At 34.6% G+C, this 18327-nt stretch overlaps 1 non-coding gene across 1 annotated transcript; it reads left to right on the top strand.

Annotated features, from left to right (window-relative positions):
- The first annotated feature begins 2720 nt into the window (after positions 1-2720).
- On the top strand, positions 2721-2789 carry LOC141503868 (small nucleolar RNA SNORD123). The gene has a single exon (XR_012473152.1). It is a non-coding gene; the product is annotated as a small nucleolar RNA SNORD123 (small nucleolar RNA).
- Positions 2790-18327: the final 15538 nt, after the last annotated feature.

An 18327-nucleotide genomic window follows, 5' to 3' on the forward strand; every position in this document is an offset into this window, starting at 1 on the left:
TAGGTTCACTCTTTCTCTGTAACTTAAAGTGAGAAAGTTAACTAGAGCACAGAGATTTGAATTCAAATGTTCCTGACTGCAAGCTCAGTTCTACTCACTATAGCACATTACTTCCCTAAACAACCTTGAAGTAATAGATTCCTCCCATTGTTTACTGTGTCCTTTTCACATTACATTAGCAATGGGAACTAAACTAATGATATCATTGGTACAGAGAAATCCTGAATGAAGAAGTTCTCCACCAATAATGTCAGTACCTTATCTTAAATTTATATTCTTGAGAGTTCCTTAGAGCATTGACAGATGAAGAACTTACCCTGAGTCACAAAACCACTATGTGTGAGAAGCAAGACTTGAATCTAGGTCTTCCTTCTACCTCATTATATCTTTCTAGCCACTGTATTGCTTTCTCTTTCTTCTACAGTGTCAAAATAAGGTTTTCAGGAGCACAGATCTGATCAAGTTGTTCCCTTACTCAAGAAGTTTAAGTAACCTGCTATTACCTTTAAGATAAAACATAAACTTTTCCACTGGGTTCTTAAATCCATAACACTCTAGTTTCTAGTTGTGGAAATCATAATACTCCTTTTTACATACTATCCTCCAGTTCACCTGACTTACTTGCAATTAGTCAAACTCAACATTCTGTTCTGTTATCCAGAGTATCCCACAATACCTATAATGTTTGTTTTCCTCACTTCTACCACTTAGAATCCTTATCTTTCTTCAAGCCTACAAATTGATCTTTTTGGAAGACATTTCCTAATCCCTATCATTACTCATGCTCACTCCCTCCTCAAAATATAATGTTGATGCTTATCTGTTTACATTTTCTGTCTGAATACCCCCAATAAAATGTTTCTTGAAGGCAGGAATTCTTTTGTATCTCCAGAGTCTAGAACAGTGTCTTCAGCTTAGTAAATATTTAATGTTTATTGGATTGGGTTGATTCCAGTCAAACTGATTGGTTCCAGGATTCTACTCATTGACTCTCTGTATTACAATTAAACAATTATTACAGCTATGGGGCAACTAGGAAGCAAAATGGGAAAAGCACTTTGGAGTCAAGAAGACCTGAGTTCAAATATAGCTTCAGACACCTACTAGCTGTGTGACCCTGGGAAAGTCATTTTACCCTATTTGCCTCAGTTTCATTAACTGGAAAAGGAAATGGCAAACCACTCCAGTATCTTTGCCAAGAGACCCCAAATAGGATCATGAAGAGTCAGTCAGACATGATTAAAACAACTCAACAGCAAAAACAAATTAAAATCATACCTACTAAATGGAACTCCTTGCCAATAACTTGGCACCTAATGCTATAATGGAAAAAAGCATTACCTTAAAACCAGAAATCCAAATCCTACTTCTGTCGTTCTGAAGAGATCTTACTCTTTAGTACCAAATTCTATAAATCTCAATTTCTCCAGTTGTAAAATGGGTAAATAAAACTTGTACTACCTACCCTAGTGGTGGTTATAAGGATCAAATATGATATTATGTGTGAAAACAGTTTGCACACCATAAAACAAGTAAATATGGGAGTCACTGTAAATTCAATTAGACTGGAAAGGAGTTTTCAGTTCCTGAAGCAATGCCTCTCTCAAGTACATCCCATCACTCAGTCACTGAAGAGAATGCAATTGTATGATCAACAAAAATATGTATACTGAGGGAGAGAGTGCATGAATAGAGAGCACACTTCTTGTGACTCCATAAGCTTGGCACTCCAGTGAATAGTAAATGAATTCATTCCCATAATTCCCTTCAGGTTTGCTCACATGCCCAAAAGTCAGAAGCCACTAGAAAAAGTATTCAGTCTTGTCACACCATAAAGCTAAAAGTAGTATTATACATCTGTTCCTAGTGTGTAGATATCAGCCTAGGATACTTTAATTGTCTGTCGGATTCCATATCCCAGGAGGTGTGTTTATGGAACTGTTATGGGTCAAGCAGCTGCAAAGGCAATTGGAGACTGAACAGAAAGCCCTAAGGTAGTATTATTACTCACTGAAGTTTTCTTCTCAACATGCAAAAGTCAGGAATTTCATACTTAAAAAAAAAGTTCCCTGTAGTAGGGCTGCATTCCTCCCCAGGGCTTAAGTCACTTGCTATAAGTATGTATTTGGTGAATTAAAGGGTATATTCATGGTCTCCTGAAGGAGTTATAGCCCACCTAAGCACCTGATTTAATCCCAGGAATTAAGCTGTGAATTAAGCTCCAATTAGAAAGAGTAACATTTAACTCTGAATTTTCCAAATAGGCAAAGCATGTGCTTGTGTATTAAAACAAATCTACCTTTTAAAGGGAATAAAGTAGGAAAAAAGTGAATTATAAAGAGTTGGTTCTTTTCTGAATTAGATTTTCTTTCTGAAAACTCTGGTCTATTGAAAGAATAGTTTATTTCAAAATACAGAGGTGCCTTTAGAGATATAGGGGACCTCAAAGATCATCTCATCCAAACTTCACATTTTTCAGAGGAGAAAACTGAAAATAGATAAATTAACTGATTTGCCAAGGTCAAACGATTAAGCAAATAGTAACTCAAAACTCCAGTGTAGATACTCAGTCTCCAAACAATTTCATGCTTTTCTCCTTTAAACCATACCTCTTCAGGATGAGAATATTAATTTCCATCTTTTTAAAAAATAAAACTTAAGGTACCATGACATATAACAATAGTAATAAGAATGATTAAAGGGGGAAATATTACATACTTGGTGAAAATGATGAATTCTGGGGAACTGATTGATGTGACTTGAAAAGGCCATCCATTTCCTGATTCACCTTGTTTTGTTGGTTTTGTAAAATAGATAATGGCATTGATCAGTCTAATCTGAGTAATAATTAATCAATTTTTTTTATTTTCTATGTTCCTCTTTTATTTCATTTCAGTGATTTTCCTAAATTGACATCTCAGAGAATAGAAGCAAAGATGGGGTTAGAGTGAAGATCATCACACAGAGAACAAGCTCCCATCCTGGATCATGATTGACATGAAAGGAAAATTTTAATATCTGTGATATTTAAAAACTAAGGAAGAAGATTAGGTTAAAATTATGAAAAACCACAGACTAAAAATTGTGGCCTTTTGCCATTTAATTCTTAATTGGATTTTCCAATGTACAAGTCAGCAGACACATATCATACTGTGGCAACCCTTGGGTATTCAATTTTTATTCCTCCTTTTTTTTATTTCCCTTACTAAAATTAGCTTTATTTTTGTCCATTTATTTGTCTGATATAATTACCAGAGTTAATTCATTCAACAAATATTATTAATACCTGTAATATGAAAGTCGTGATGCTAGTTTCATTTAATTCTGATAGCATCCTTAGTTGGTTAAATATTCAAGCTATTGGTAAGTATTTTGTATTGAGATACTTGTCCAAAGATTTAGTTTATTTTTAGAAAGTATCTTCATTTTTTCTTAAAAATAAAAAACAAAATACTCAAATTAATATTTTATATAAATAGCATATATTTTAATTCTGGTTTTTAGGGAAAAACAGCTGATAGATGGAAAATATTTTATAACTTACTGATATTAAAGGAAAATAATATACCAAAAACTGCACAATTTTAAAATGGCATGAAGAAAAATATGACAAGTCAGACAATTCATGAAAGTTAAAATCCATTATAATTTCATAAAGCATAAAATTTTAAATTTCATTTTCAATAATTTGACCTCAAGTACTTTTCGTTCTCTTTTCCACTATGTATCAGCACACAAACAAAAGGCAAGTGTTAAGTCAAAGAGAGTGTAGGGATCTCAGAGATTTTGGTCTAGAAAGCTACAAATAGAATTGAAGTCAGTATTCAGTGGTGCTCATCATCTGAGTAATCAGAAATGTTGCATCTTGGTTTGTTTTATGATTCATAAGGTGAGACATATCATACATAAAGTCTACCGAGAAATCCTTGGGCAGAGGGTGACATAGGGACAAGAAAGGATATCAGACTAGGGAAAAGGAATGCTATACTGGGATAACTCAATCAAATTAACATGCTGACATGGAAAGAAGAATATGCTTCAAGCAAAGAATTGATTCACATCCCATTTTAAGTTATACCTGAAACAAAATATAATTACAGAGATATTTTTCAGGCAGACAAAGAATATTAGAGCTGAGAAGGACCTCAGAGGCTGTCTAGTCTACCTTATACTTTAATACAAATCCACCCAACAAGTGGCCTTCAAGCCTCTGAATATTCCCAGTGTGGAGAACTCAACTACTTCCCATAGCAACTTTTGGACTAGCTCTAATCATCAACACTTGCTGTTACTTTCATCAAGCCTCAGTTTTCCTCTTTGTCACTTCCATGAATTGATCCTAGTACTGCCTTCCAGGACCAAGCAGAATGAGTCTAATTCTTCTACAAGACAACCCTTCATATACTATCAAATGAAGTGCTGCCCCCCCCAACCCCAACTCTTCTCCAAGATAAACATCCCATATGCATTCAAACCATATGCATTCAAACAACTCACTTGTGGCATGGTCTCAACCCATTCAACATTCAATTTTTTTTCCCCTCAGAGCCTTCTTCAATTTAGCAATGCTGCATTTTTTCATATCATGTAGAAGGATCTGACTAATAATTGCACATATTTGACATGTATAAAACAGTTATGTGCATATCATATATGCTATTCTATATCATAATGTGTGATAATATATTTATGGGTATATGAATATATTGTGTATATCTAAAGCAGGTATACTATATGATCATATATGCTATCTTATAGAATATAAGTATTTTATATATAGTATTAGTATAGTATTTATTAATATATAAGAATATTTACAATGAATTATATTCATATAGCATATATAATCTTGTATTATATATTATATAATATTTAATAGCATTTAAAATATAGTATCATTTGTGTAAATATTTTTTTTTAACAGGCAACTCTCAAACTCCAAAAGGAAATTTACCCAAAGCCACCAAAAATTTGTCAGGATGACTCTATTTTCAAATTTTATCAGCCAACAAATATATTTAGTATCTCTTTTTCCAAACAGAGAGTTTTGTTCCCAGGATGTTGGTATGTAGGAGATAACTATACTCTTCTATTCCCTTCTCACCACAGCATGCACTCAATGAAAATAAATATAATTGATCATAATAATCTTTTCCACATAACATTACAAATCCAGCCATTTCTCTGTCTAAGTAATTGCTAGTTCTTCCAAAAAGGTACCCAATAAAGTGGGCACCTGCTAATTTACATAATTCTATTAGAATTTTGTTGTATAATAATAAGAGGTTGTTGACAACATATTAAATTATGATAAACAAAGAAAGCATTAATTTGGGCAATGTGCTATAACTCAGAAGCCTGTAATTTCCAGTGATATATTCCTGTCTCTGGGTCTCATTGGTGTTTTATTGTAACTCAACCTCCTCTTCTCCCATTCCTAACCCAGATTCACACATTTTGCAAAAGCTCACACTTAAAGCAGGTATTGGTTTTTGCTTTCACCTTGTGTTACTTGCATAGAGTCCAGTAATTCTACATAGAAGAACCTGTAAAAGTTTATTCTCTCTGTTTTAGAACTTAAAAGTACCTTAAAGATCATCACATCTAATTTTTTTAGAAATGAGGAAATTGCCACTCAGAATTATAATTCAACTTGTATTATGAGAAAGGTCTTCAGACTCCTTATACAAGAAGTCCACCACACCATATTGCTTCTAAAGACATATCATTCTTCTATGGTTGAAGATAAAAGTTGTATTCCAAATAATTAGATATTACAAATTCCACAACAAATCAAGACAAAAACACAATATACATGAAATTTGAAGATTAAAATCAGGCTGACTGGACAGGTTTAGAAACAAATGTGGTAGAAAACACCTGCCCAAACTCATCTTGCCCTCAGGTTCCAAACAGCCAGATACCATAGAGCTATTTACTTTGTCAAATTCAGGTAGGCACTCATTATCCCCTTCTTTCCAATTTCTCAAGAAGAGGGAATACTAAATATTTGTCATGCTCCTCTTAAAACTATGTCTTCAAGGCATTTTTTTTTACTACCTAAAACTTAACAGAGAGGCACAAAGAAAAGACCATACTTTATTATTTCACATTTCAATCTTTTCCTATATACAGATACTGGTTTCATTACTATAAAATATTTTTGGCATTTTGATTATATTTCACAACAACTAAATAAATGAGGAAACAAATAGAACTTCCAAACATTTTAATTTCAAGATTGAGAGCTGATATTCTGAATGCCAGTAAAAAAAAAATAGAGATGAAGAATTAAAAATAGAAAATTAAGTTATACAATGGCTGAAAACTATGGCATATAAATGTTATGGAATTTTATTGTTATATAATAAATCATGAGCAACCTCCTTCAGAAAAGCATGGAGAGACTTGCATGAACTGATGCTAACTGAAATGAGCAAAATCAGGAGAACATACCACCTAACACCAATTTTATGAGAGGATCAAATATGATGGATGCAGCTCCTCTGAGTTGTTCAGTTATCAAGGGCATTTTTGAAAGACCTGTGAAGGAAAATGTCATCCACGTCCAGAGGGGGGGAAAAATATGAATTCTGAATGCTTAGCATAGTACACTGTGTTCACTATTTAAACTATTTTATGGTTTTTTTCTTTCTTATGTTTTCCCCTGTTGGTTCTAGTTCTTCTTTCACAGTTTGACTGATGTAAAAATATGTTATACACAATTGTACATGTACAATCTATATCAGATGGTTTGCTGCTGTGGGGGGGGAGGAATGGAGGGTGGTGGAAAAATTTGGAACTCAAAAGATTGTAAAAGGATCATTGTTGAAAACTATCTTTACAAGGATTTGGAAAATAAATAAGAAAAAAGAAAACTTATTGGCAAGATACAAAGATTCTTATATTTTGATAAAAGACAGTGAAGCTCATTTAGTTGAGAAATCCACAAACCATGGTCTATTGACCAAATTCATGCCCAAAAAAAGGGTGGGGGAAAGATTTGACCCACAGACTTTAGTTTGCCATTCCATAATTGCTGTCTATTTCATCTTCTTTAGAAATGAAAAAAAAAAAAACACAAGGCCTGTATAAGTTCATTAACTTGTTCTTGCTTGCCAAAACTGTAACTAGTCATTCTTATAGCCAGGCTTGGGCTTTAAAATGCTGCAAGGATAAAGGGAAATAGCATTTCTAAAGTATTTCTTATGGGCCAAAGCATTGTGATAAGCACTTTACAATTATATTCTAATTTGATTAGAATGTTAATACACAAAGGCAAAAAGACAAAATACTTGTTATAGAGGCACAAGCTCCCCTGAAGATACATTCTAGGATTCTGAAAAGACTATCATGCAGAGAAGGACAGAGCAGGAGCTCCCAAACATCCAAGAGTTCCCCTTGGTCTGACCACCAAGAGAAGGGAAGAGACTTGGCAATTTCCTATTTTTAACTCAATTATTAAATAAAATAAAAGTATATGTCTGTTGCCTGATTCTCTGATCTTTGATTCTGAATAGGTCTACTATTCTGGAGATGACCCCCACAGTTACATTTATTCTTCACAAATAAATTAAAAATAAAATTTACACATTTTGATAGCAATATCAAAATTGATAGCAATAATAGATATCAGATTCAAAGACCCTCTTAAAATCCTTGAATCCAAAATCCACCATGATCAAATTGACTCAAAAGTGTAACTTCATTAGAGACTATTTAGGTACTGAAGGAGGAGATATGTTATAATCCTTTTCTATTGGAAACAAAGCTTGTATTTTCCCTATATTATTACATTGGCTTTTACAACCCCCCTCCAGGTATCCCTATGTCTAAACTTGGTGGGAGGCCACATGTCTGACCTAGGTCAGCCCTGGGTGCAGGTCCAGCAGATGCCTCTCATGAGTAGAAAAGTGCTACCTTACACCAGGTTTTAGTTAAGCCCTCACCCTTGCAAGCCACTCCTTAAATACAGCCCCATGTCAGCTCACCACAAAAATGTATTTAAGAAAGGTTCCACCAGGGGTTTCTCTTTTTCCTACTGTCTCATCTCAATAGCTGCTGCCAGATTTCTTCTCCCCTTTCTTTCTCTAAGCTGTATCTACATGCTCCAGCTCCCTAAGCTCTCAACTTCTTTCCCAGCTTATAACTGTCTCTTTAACTTAAGTATCTCATTAAAAACTCGTTCTCTTTAACTTGACTCTGATGTTTTCCCCAATCTTCTTTTACCTTGTTAAAGTACCTAAGCTTGAGTCACAGACCACTCTCCCTCATTAGGGATCAGTGACCTCTCACCTTCCCTTCAGTCTTTCTTTCCCTCAACTTCTGCTAATCAGCTTGTCCTTTAAGAAACTCATTATCGGGAGTACCTGGGTTCAAATGTGGTCTCAGGCATTTAATAATTACCTAGATGTATGGCCTTGGTAAAGCCAATTAACCCTATTTGCCTTGCAAAAACCTAAAAAAAAAAAGAGAAACTCATTATTGGGGCAGCTAGGTGGTGCAGTGGACAGAGCACCAGTCTAGGAATTAGGAGGACCTGAGTTCAAATTTGACCTCAGACATTTAATTGCATAGCTGTGAGACCTTAGGCAAGTTACTCTTTTTTTTTAGGCCACACAGCTAGGTAATTATTAAGTGTCTGAGGCCAGATTCAGGTCCTCCTGAATCCAGGGCCAGTGCTCTATCCACTGTACCACCTAGCCAGGGCAGTTACTTAATCCAATTGCCTTAAATAGAAAGAAAGCAACTCACTATCTAGTTGTATCTCCAAAGGACCTGCCTTGTGAACTTTTGTAGCAGTTTGTAGACTTTTGTGGTAACTTGTAAACAGTGTAACCTGTGACTTGAAGTCTAAGCTTTTCTTACCTCGGTGAGTCAGAGATTAATGAGTTCTTCACCCAAATGAAGCATAACTGCATCTCCCCATGGCAGTTGCTTTGGCATCAGAGCAACTTAATAATTTTACAAAAGTGATGGCAAAATAATTTCAGCTGAAAAGTCACTGTTAGGTAGTAAACTTGTAAATTCCTCCCTTTGGACTAGGAGTGGGAGAGGAGATCTTATTTTCTCAGTTCAATGTTCTTAAACTTCAGTTCAATAGAATTTTACATATTTAACAAAACTGGGGGAAAAATTATATGATCCTACCTAGCTACAGGAATACCATTCTCAAGGATCTTCATCTTAAAGGATTTGCACAACTTTCCCTAAACAGTAAATTATTATAATTATTATATAGTTTAAATCAAAATGTACTCCAGTAAAATTTAACATTTTCAAATATTTATCACATTTTTAAAAAAAGTTCAACTTGCAATCTAATAGCATCTAGACTGTGAAGTAATTTGTCTAACAGCATCTTTGATACATTGGTTTCTGAAACTTTACCATATAAAAAATAGAAACATAATAACATATATAATATCATGTCTTTAAAATATGAACAAAACTTATTAGTCAGATGATGTCAATGAGGAAAATTGTTAGGAACCCTTGTATATGGGAGTATTGTAAATTATCTTCACCTGGTGTCCTTGAACACCAGAATCTTATCTTACTAAGTGCTACAGGAGTGGATTAGAGACTGGAAATGTACATAAGCACTGGTGTTTTGGTGTATAAATAAGCATTTGGAGATCTTGATGGAGTGCTGGTTTCTTTTGTCATCCTGATCTCCCACCCCTCCAATGCTCACCTATGGAGATTGAGGGAGTCCAGAAGTGGGACTCAACATATTGAGTATACAATCAACATATTGCTATACAAACTGGTATAATAAAGGTGGAGTTATCTGAGTAAAGTTCAGAATAAGGACATAGCAGATACAACAAGCAAGAGAACCAGGCAACATCCCAGAGTGGAGGACTCTGGAGAAAATAACAAGTTGATTTGTTACTTAAGGGGCTGATTTTAAACAAAGAGGAATCAGTGAAAATGAGAAAAACAATCAAATATTTAAGATGGAGGAGGAGAGGTTGGGGCAGGGGGGACAGGAAGTAGAGTCTCTGAAGCTATGCCCCAGGAGATGAAGCTTCTTGCTCAGCATGAGTTCATACCAGTGTCAAGAACAGGATGCAGAGGACCTGCTTGTTGCTCCTTTTTGCCATGACTGCTGGTCTGATTGCGCTATGCATTAAGTGTGATCCAAACCCCTAAACCAGGGCAACTTTAGAGACTTCTCATTGCTACCAAAGACCCTAATGCAGAGCCTGACATTGACCCAGACTTTGACCCAAACCTTGACCCCAAACACAAATACAGCTATTTTCATTTTTCAGCCTACAGCCAGGCTTCAAGACTGAGACCCAGTGCAGCAGGGAGCTGTGAATTGCCTGCTTCCTGTGTTGAGAGTGAAAGTGTCACATGCTGTTAGACAGTTTGTTATGGTGAGGGCTACTGTTCACAAGGTGCAGCAACTCCAGGTTGTACTGATGTGAACCCCTTAGGTGATTTCAAATGCTCTCTCATTCTGCCATTCCCACCCTCCATAGAGGGAAAGGGGAAGGAGAAAGGAAAGCTTTCTTTTCGGAAATTCAAAACACAAATCCATGTCTCAAAAAAACCTATTTTAGAAATCAAGGGACCAGGGAAGTTAGGTAGTGCAGTGGATAGAGCACCGGCCCTGCAGTCAGGAGTACCTGAGTTCAAATCTGACCTCAGACACTTAATAATTACCTAGCTGTGTGGCCTTGGGAAAGCCATTTAACCCCATTGCCTTGCAAAAAAAACCTAAAAAAAAGAAAGAAAAGAAAGAAATCAAAGGACCCCCATGCCTTCTTCCTGGTTTGGGGAAGAGGTAGGGTTGGGCAATGACTACGTTTTTTAATAGGTTATTGATTGGGAAGCTTCATGGTTCAATTAGTTTAGAAAAATGGAGAAGACTATTTTCTGGAGTTGGGAAATTTGGATTTTGTCTTTCAAAGGAAGCCTGTGCTTATGGCTAATATTTTGGTGTGTCTGTGTTTATCTGTGTATATTTAATTATCAATAGGATGTTTTTACATCTCTCTACTGGCCTGGAGAGGTAGGAAAATGTTTCTATATTTTAAGACTTTGGTGCCAGCCAGGGTGCCCAATAATCTTACTTTGATAAGTTTGAAATACAAAAGAATTGTTTTCTGTGTTTGGGTTAGTGTCTAAACTCTGAAATACGTAAAATTAAATGTTACTCCTTTTAGTTTGGGTTTTGAATTTGATTGCTTTGAAAGGTTTTTTGTTGGCAAAAGAAAAAGTTTTGTAATCTTTGTCTGTTTGTAAGTTGGAGATAAAATATATTTCGGGGAATTTGGGAATATTGGTTTTGTTAAATTGACATTTGTGTATGCTATTTTTGAACTTTTGTTTACAACTTATGTGGCATTCATTTTGTAAAAATTTTTTGCTTCAAAAATAAGAGGAGGGATATGTTGGGAACCCTTGTGTATGGGAGCATTGTAAATTATCTTCACATGGTGTCCTTGAACACCAGAGTGCTATCTTACTAAATCTTACAGGAGTGGGAGTGAATTAGAGATTGGAAAGGTATTTAAGCACTGGTGTTTTGGTGAATAAAGGGAGCACTTGGAAATCTTGATGGAGTACTTGTCTCCTTTGTCATCCTTGTCTCTCACCCCTCCAATACTCACCTGAGGAGTTTGAGGGAGTTCAGAAGTGGTACTCAACATAGAAGTCCAGAATAGGAACTCAACAGAAAATGAACTTCCGAACTTCCATATAACCATACATGGAAATATTTTATTTTATCATGTTTTGGTATTTCATGCTAATCATATCTAACACAGTATTAAGTTATCCAGTATAAAGCAATTATATTCAATGAAAGAAATATTGCTAACAAAAGCCAACTTCTATATAGTACTTATCCACTATGTTGAGCACTTCACAATCATATCATTTGATTTTCATAACAACAGTGGGAGGTGGGTGCTATTTATATACTCTTTACAGATTAGGAAACTAAGGTAGGAAGTATTAAATTCTGATTTACCACAAGTACATTGTTTAGTTTCAGAACAAAATTTCATTCAAATCAAATTTTAATTTTAAATCACTTATGGTGACATTTAAAACCTCAAAATCAAAATTCCCAAGAGTCATAAGTTGGTATCAATTCAAAATTTTAGAATCCATTACAATCAATTAGCTCATTTCAAAGATTTGTAGTAGCACTCCTAGCTCCCTATATTTTTTCTTTATTTCTTTTAAATCATCTCCAAAACCAAAACAATTGTTTCTGACTTAATAATTTAACTCCACCCATCTCTTTCTTGAGGCTTTTCAGTTTTAAGTACTGAGCAAAAGAGGGAGAAGCTTCCAATGGTAGCCTCACACTCTCATTCCCCCACTTTGAGGCCAAAAGGCTTCAAAAGATTGATTTTTCTGGCAGAATTCCCAATCATATGCCAGAGAACTAATATTCACTCATTATATTTCTCCTTTGTAAGTTAGCACAAAATTTTAAATCCCTATCAATTGCAATGCTATAACCTCTTGAAATTTTAAAAAGCTTACAAATGTATGACTTCTGATATTCTTTGGTGATCTTGATTCCAAGTGAACTAAGCAATTAGTATTGTTATATATGACTTTGAAGATTCTGCATAAGGTTTTCCAAAAGGCACACCAATTTCCTGGTAACCACTCCCCCTCCCATCACTTTAAATATCCTGAACATGGGACTGGGGGAGACTTAGTAGTCCTTCCTCACAGTCCTCTATTTGTTATAAATCTCTCTTTTAAGTAGCTCCCTGGTTCAAATAAGCTTTTCTTTTTTTCATGATAAGAAAGAGTTAATAAGAGGCAATTGTTAAACATCAGATAACTTTAAACTGCAAACTGCAGTGATCACTTTTTTTAAAATAAAGGAGACCAATTTCCTTCATTGCACTTAAACAATAACTCTATCAGTCTCAGGGAAAGGTCATGCAACTTTCACTCTCAAAGTCTTGTTCTTATTTTCCTTAAGACAAATTATACAGAGCAATACCCCAAAACACAAAAATATATTTCAATATGTGCTTTATGAGATAGGACAAAGAAAACTTGATGAGTTCCATATTCAATATTGGCCTCAAATCTACTTATCTCAGTGGAAGCAACCCTTCTCAGAATCCTTCTGGACTTCTTCCAGAAAGGGGAAATGGGTATTTAAGCTTAATTTGCAAACCTCTAAAATCTACTTAGATATTATTAGTAGTCATTATAATTGGGAAATTTATAGTAAAGACTAACCAATTTATAATGCTAAAAATTTCTATAAACCAGGAAAAAGTTTTCCTTTCTTTGATTATCTGACTTTATCTCTGTATCCCCAACCCAACCAGGGCTAAAATGATATAGAGAAAACATTTTTCAGAGTTTTTTTTCCCTTTTTTCCCTAAAATCTCACTTAAAGTCTAAAAAGGGATATTAATTCTAGATTATAGAAAGGTGGGGGAACCGCTTCAAGTATGAAAATTAATTTTCAAATATTTTCAAACAATATACTAAACTCTTTAACTCCAGTTTTCTTCAGTCTTTCTATATGGCTGCATTTTCCCCTTAGAAATCTTCCAAGGAGAAGGAATCTACAAACAATACTGAACACAAAACAAAAGATATTAAATGATCCAGTTAGACCCATAGCACATGAACATTTTTTTTAAAATTGGAAGTAATTGGAAATCCCTTTTTCAGGTCAAATTTGGAAGCCATTTGAATTTTTATGTATTTTAAGTTAATCTTAATTCCTTCAATGTGTGATAATCAAATAATCAAATTGAGGTCAAAATAGGCTATCAGTTGAATCTCCTGCAGTTTTAGGATTTAATAAAAACAATTTAATTTAATAAAACAATTATTCCTCTGGTTCAAGAGATTTCCCCTCACACCCAAGGTGTTTCCTATCAATATGCTTAATATTAGTGTTGATCATTTCCTCAAGGAAACTGTCATCCATATGCAAGCTTACCCTAATTTATTTCCATAAAGGAATTTCTTTCCCTGTGAGGAGGCTTACTTTAACTTATTCTCCTAAATGGACTTTCCAGGCTTATCTACTTCCCTAACTTGTGGGGGCTTACCTTTCCCATCAATATGGGAGCTAAGGGAGTTTAGTCTCCAGGGAAGTCTTCCCCTAAGAAGACCCTAGGTGCTCTAGGCATTTTTTTTCCTGGGACTCTGAGTCCTGTATTAATCTAAGTGAATTCACCAAAAATTATTATGAGTGATTTATAACTAAAAAAATGAAGATCTGACCTTTTAAACATATCAATTTATTAAGCAATGAATGCTAAATGCCTGACAAATCAGGACCAGACCTCCTCAGAAAGCAACTAGACTCCAAAACATTAAAAACAATTAACAGGCTATAAACCAGATTAGGTAATTTAATTTCTTATTGGAGGAAAGATTAGAGACTTTCTGTGATGAGCAAGTTTGGGGAATGAGGAGCAGTGAGAGTGAGCAGGTGGGCTTTTCCAGATGTGAAACAGGATGTCACTCAGTTCTCACAATGAGAAAGCAGCTGGAATTCACTCTCAAAATGCAGTTTTACAAATCAGTTGGTTCACACAATTCTTAGAGTTCTCTCTGGGGTAGGAGTAATATCATTTATCCAGCACAGTTGAAAAATGGGATATTTTTAGTTGACTCTGGAACATTCTGGTTAACTCTATATTAACTCTAAATATGGAACAACATTGCCCACAGCAGGAATACCTTTTATAGAATCATGGAGGAACTCATTTCTCAGAAATTCTCATGAGCACAATTGTGAATAAATGAATGAAAAATATTTATTAAATGACTTTTATATGTCAAGTACTATGCTAAATTTTGGTGATACAAATATGAAAAAAAGAGGTTGTCCCTGTCTTCAAGGAGCTTATATTTTAATAGGGGAATATAGCATATATAGGAGAGTATCAATGAATAATCTGAATTGATTGATTTATATGGTATTCTTTTTCCAGAGTTAATGGAACTATTCAGGGATAAGTGTGTGAGAGGGTATAATGAAGGAAGTTAGTGAAATGGGTGGACAACTGGCTAGCTGGATGGGATATAAACTACTGGATGGAAAATAAACTAAAGCATGGTCTAGTGGTGAAAGACAACAAAAAAAAGATTTAGTGAGCTAAGTGAGCTAGTTAATATTCACCCAGGCAGTCAAGAATCAACTGAGTTGGACCCTAGAATTGCTCCTCCAAAACAGTGAATTAAGTTTCATAGGGAGAGATGGGGACATAAATTATGGAAGTCCCTGCGGAGGTCTAGGTCTCAGATGCTATGTGGAGGCTGTTGGTCCAGATGGGGAGGAGCAAGCATTATTGGCAGGCTATTGGTGAGATGGTTTGTGCATTTTACCCATAGAAACCTTCAACCTAATAACAACATCATCAACATGCCAGGAGAAAATGTTTTGTTATTAAAAGTAATTAAAGGTAACAAAAAAAAATAGAAAACATCAGGGGACAGCTAGGTGGTGCAGTGGATAGAGCACCAGCCCTGAAGTCAGGAGGACCTAAGTTCAAATCTGACCTCAGACATTTAATAATTACTTAGCTGTGTGACCTTGGACAAGTCACTTAAGCCTATGGTCTTGCAAAAATTGTTTAAAAAAGAAAAAAGTAATTAAAAGTGTCATTAAAATGAAAACTCAAGTTGTCAAGTGACTAAAATGGAGAAAAACTTTAGAAACCTATGAAAAACTGTCAACAATTAGGTTTGATTTGGAGAGGGGGACATTAGAGGTGCTTATAAGGACAAAAGTACAACTAGAAAATACTTTAAAGAATGAATACTTGTTAAAAGATAAGTGGATAAATCTTAAATCTCTAAAACTGTAGAATAAACATATAGAATCTTTACTAAAATTGACAAAGTTTCAGAGTTCATGAAAAATGGAAACAAGTGAGCTAAAAGTATAACTAATGGTTATAATATAACCTGCATCCCAGTCCTAATAACAGGATGAACTAATTTATAAGTGATTATTAACTGATATATCATGGTACAGAACTTGCCCTGCACATCACCCATATGGCATGATTTGAGGGACAGCATAAAAGTGGACCTCTGCCAAAAATATTTTACCTTCCTGTTGCCAAAATGACTTAGGGTCTACAATTAGCAATTCACTATCTATGCGATTTTCTTTTCATATACAAAACTTTTAACATATTAATTCACCTTATAGTCAGACCAGAATTTTATTGCTTTTGGTTGAGCCATTAAGATACTTTCAGAGAAAAGAGTATTTATTATATAATATTTAAAATAAAATTTAAAGCTCAAAATTCAAATGAGAGTATTTCTGAATATAAGAATGTCATTATCAGATAGTTCTCTATTATTTTAACCATAGCATATAAAATATTTTGACTTTTATTTCTTTGTTATGAAAAGATCATTGGAGCACAAATTTGGAATAGGAAAAAATGTTAGAAATCAGCTAGTCTAATTCCTTCATTATACAGATGAGGAAACTGAGACCTGAGGAGGTGTTATTGCTATTTACTTAGAACCTAGGACCATAGATCTAAAACTGATAGGAATTTCAGAGCAAGATTAACTCCATTTTACAGTTGTTATAACTGAGAGATTATTTTATTTGCCAAAAGTCACACAGGTAGTGTTCACAGCAGAATTAGTATATGAATTCATATCTTCCACATATGAAAACATTTTTTCTACTGTATAACTACTTATCAAGGAATTTCTTTTATGCAAAAGTATAATACTTCCTTAAAGACTTATGGAGGAAATATAGGAAATAAAGGCTTATAAAGGACAAGAAAAATATATGGAGAATGGGGAAGTGAAGATCACAGAAATCAATTTCATATCCTTGCCCACTATTAGCCTTGAGACTCCTCGACAAACTGATTTTTACATGTGATTTTTTTTTTTTAGGATTTTGCAAGGTAATGGGGTTAAGTGGCTTGTCCAAGGCCACACAGCTAGGTAATTATTAAGTGTCTGAGGCCGGATTTGAACTCAGGTAGGCCTGACTCCAGGGCCATTGCTCTATCCACTGCACCACCTAGCCGCCCCTACATTTCAAAATAAGTCTTAGATTTTATCTTATCAAGTGAAATCAAAAAATGCTTATTAAGCACCTACAATTTGCCAGACACTAAACATTGGCAAAAACCAGTCTTGCAGGGCAGCTAGGTGGCACAGTGGATAAGAGCACTGGCTTTGGAGTCAGGAGTACCTGAGTTCAAATCAGGCCTCAGACACTTAATAATTACCTAGCTGTGTGGCCTTGGGCAAGCCGCTTAACCTCATTGCCTTGCAAAAAAAAAAAACAGTCTTGCCCTCCAAGGATTCACATGGGAGAGATAGCACATAAAATCTATGTACAAAGAAGATATTCTTAGAACTAACTTAATACTCTTTAGAACTATCTGCAACCTAAACTTTATATCAGGTTCCTTGAATGGACATTTTCCTACTATTTTCCCAGAATTCCCAGAATCCTAGGCTCAGTGATTTTACATTTTTTTGGTATACTTTACCAAATTGAGAAATTATATCAGAAAAGATAAAATGAATAAGTTATAATTAAAATTGCCAAGAATAAATAGCTTTAAGTCAAGGGGATTCATAGCAAGTTAGCTCTTTCAGATCTTAAATGATAAATTAAGATTTCCAGAACTAAAAAGTACTATTTTTTTGAACCCAGGTACTCCTGACTCCAGGGCCGGTGCTTTATCCACTGTGCCACCTAGCCATCCCTAAAAAGTACTATTTACAGAAATCAAGGAATATTTAAATAATTAGAAAGTTTTCATGGTTCATACTGGGTCATACCATTGTAATGAAAAATAAGATTACTACTTAATTTACTGAATAAATTAGAAAGTAATTTGGCAGGAATTTAGCTTAGATAACTATCTTATACCTTATTAAGGTATATTAAGCTAAAAGTAGAGATGGATAAGTTTTTTTATAGAACAATGAACTAAAAATAACTATATAAAAATGTACCAACTATTATAACAGAAATGCAAATTAAAACAACTAGAGTTATACCTTACACTCAATAAAATTACCAAAACTGACAAAAATAAATAAGGAATAGTTTCTGTTGCAGAGATAATAGGAAAGCAGAATCACTAATATTAGTTAGACAGTCAACCTGTCCAACAGTTCTGGATGTCCAACAATTTGTTTGTTTGCAAGAAAACTAATCATGCTCACCATACCTTTTGAGCCACAGATACTACTATTAGGCAAATATTCCAAAGAAAGTTAAAGTCACAAAGATCCCAGCATTTAACAAAATATTCATAGTAGAACTTGTAGTGATAGCAAAGAATTGGAAACCATGTGGGTATC

Source organism: Macrotis lagotis, chromosome X (genome assembly GCF_037893015.1).
Source record: "Macrotis lagotis isolate mMagLag1 chromosome X, bilby.v1.9.chrom.fasta, whole genome shotgun sequence".
Taxonomy (NCBI): domain Eukaryota; kingdom Metazoa; phylum Chordata; class Mammalia; order Peramelemorphia; family Peramelidae; genus Macrotis; species Macrotis lagotis.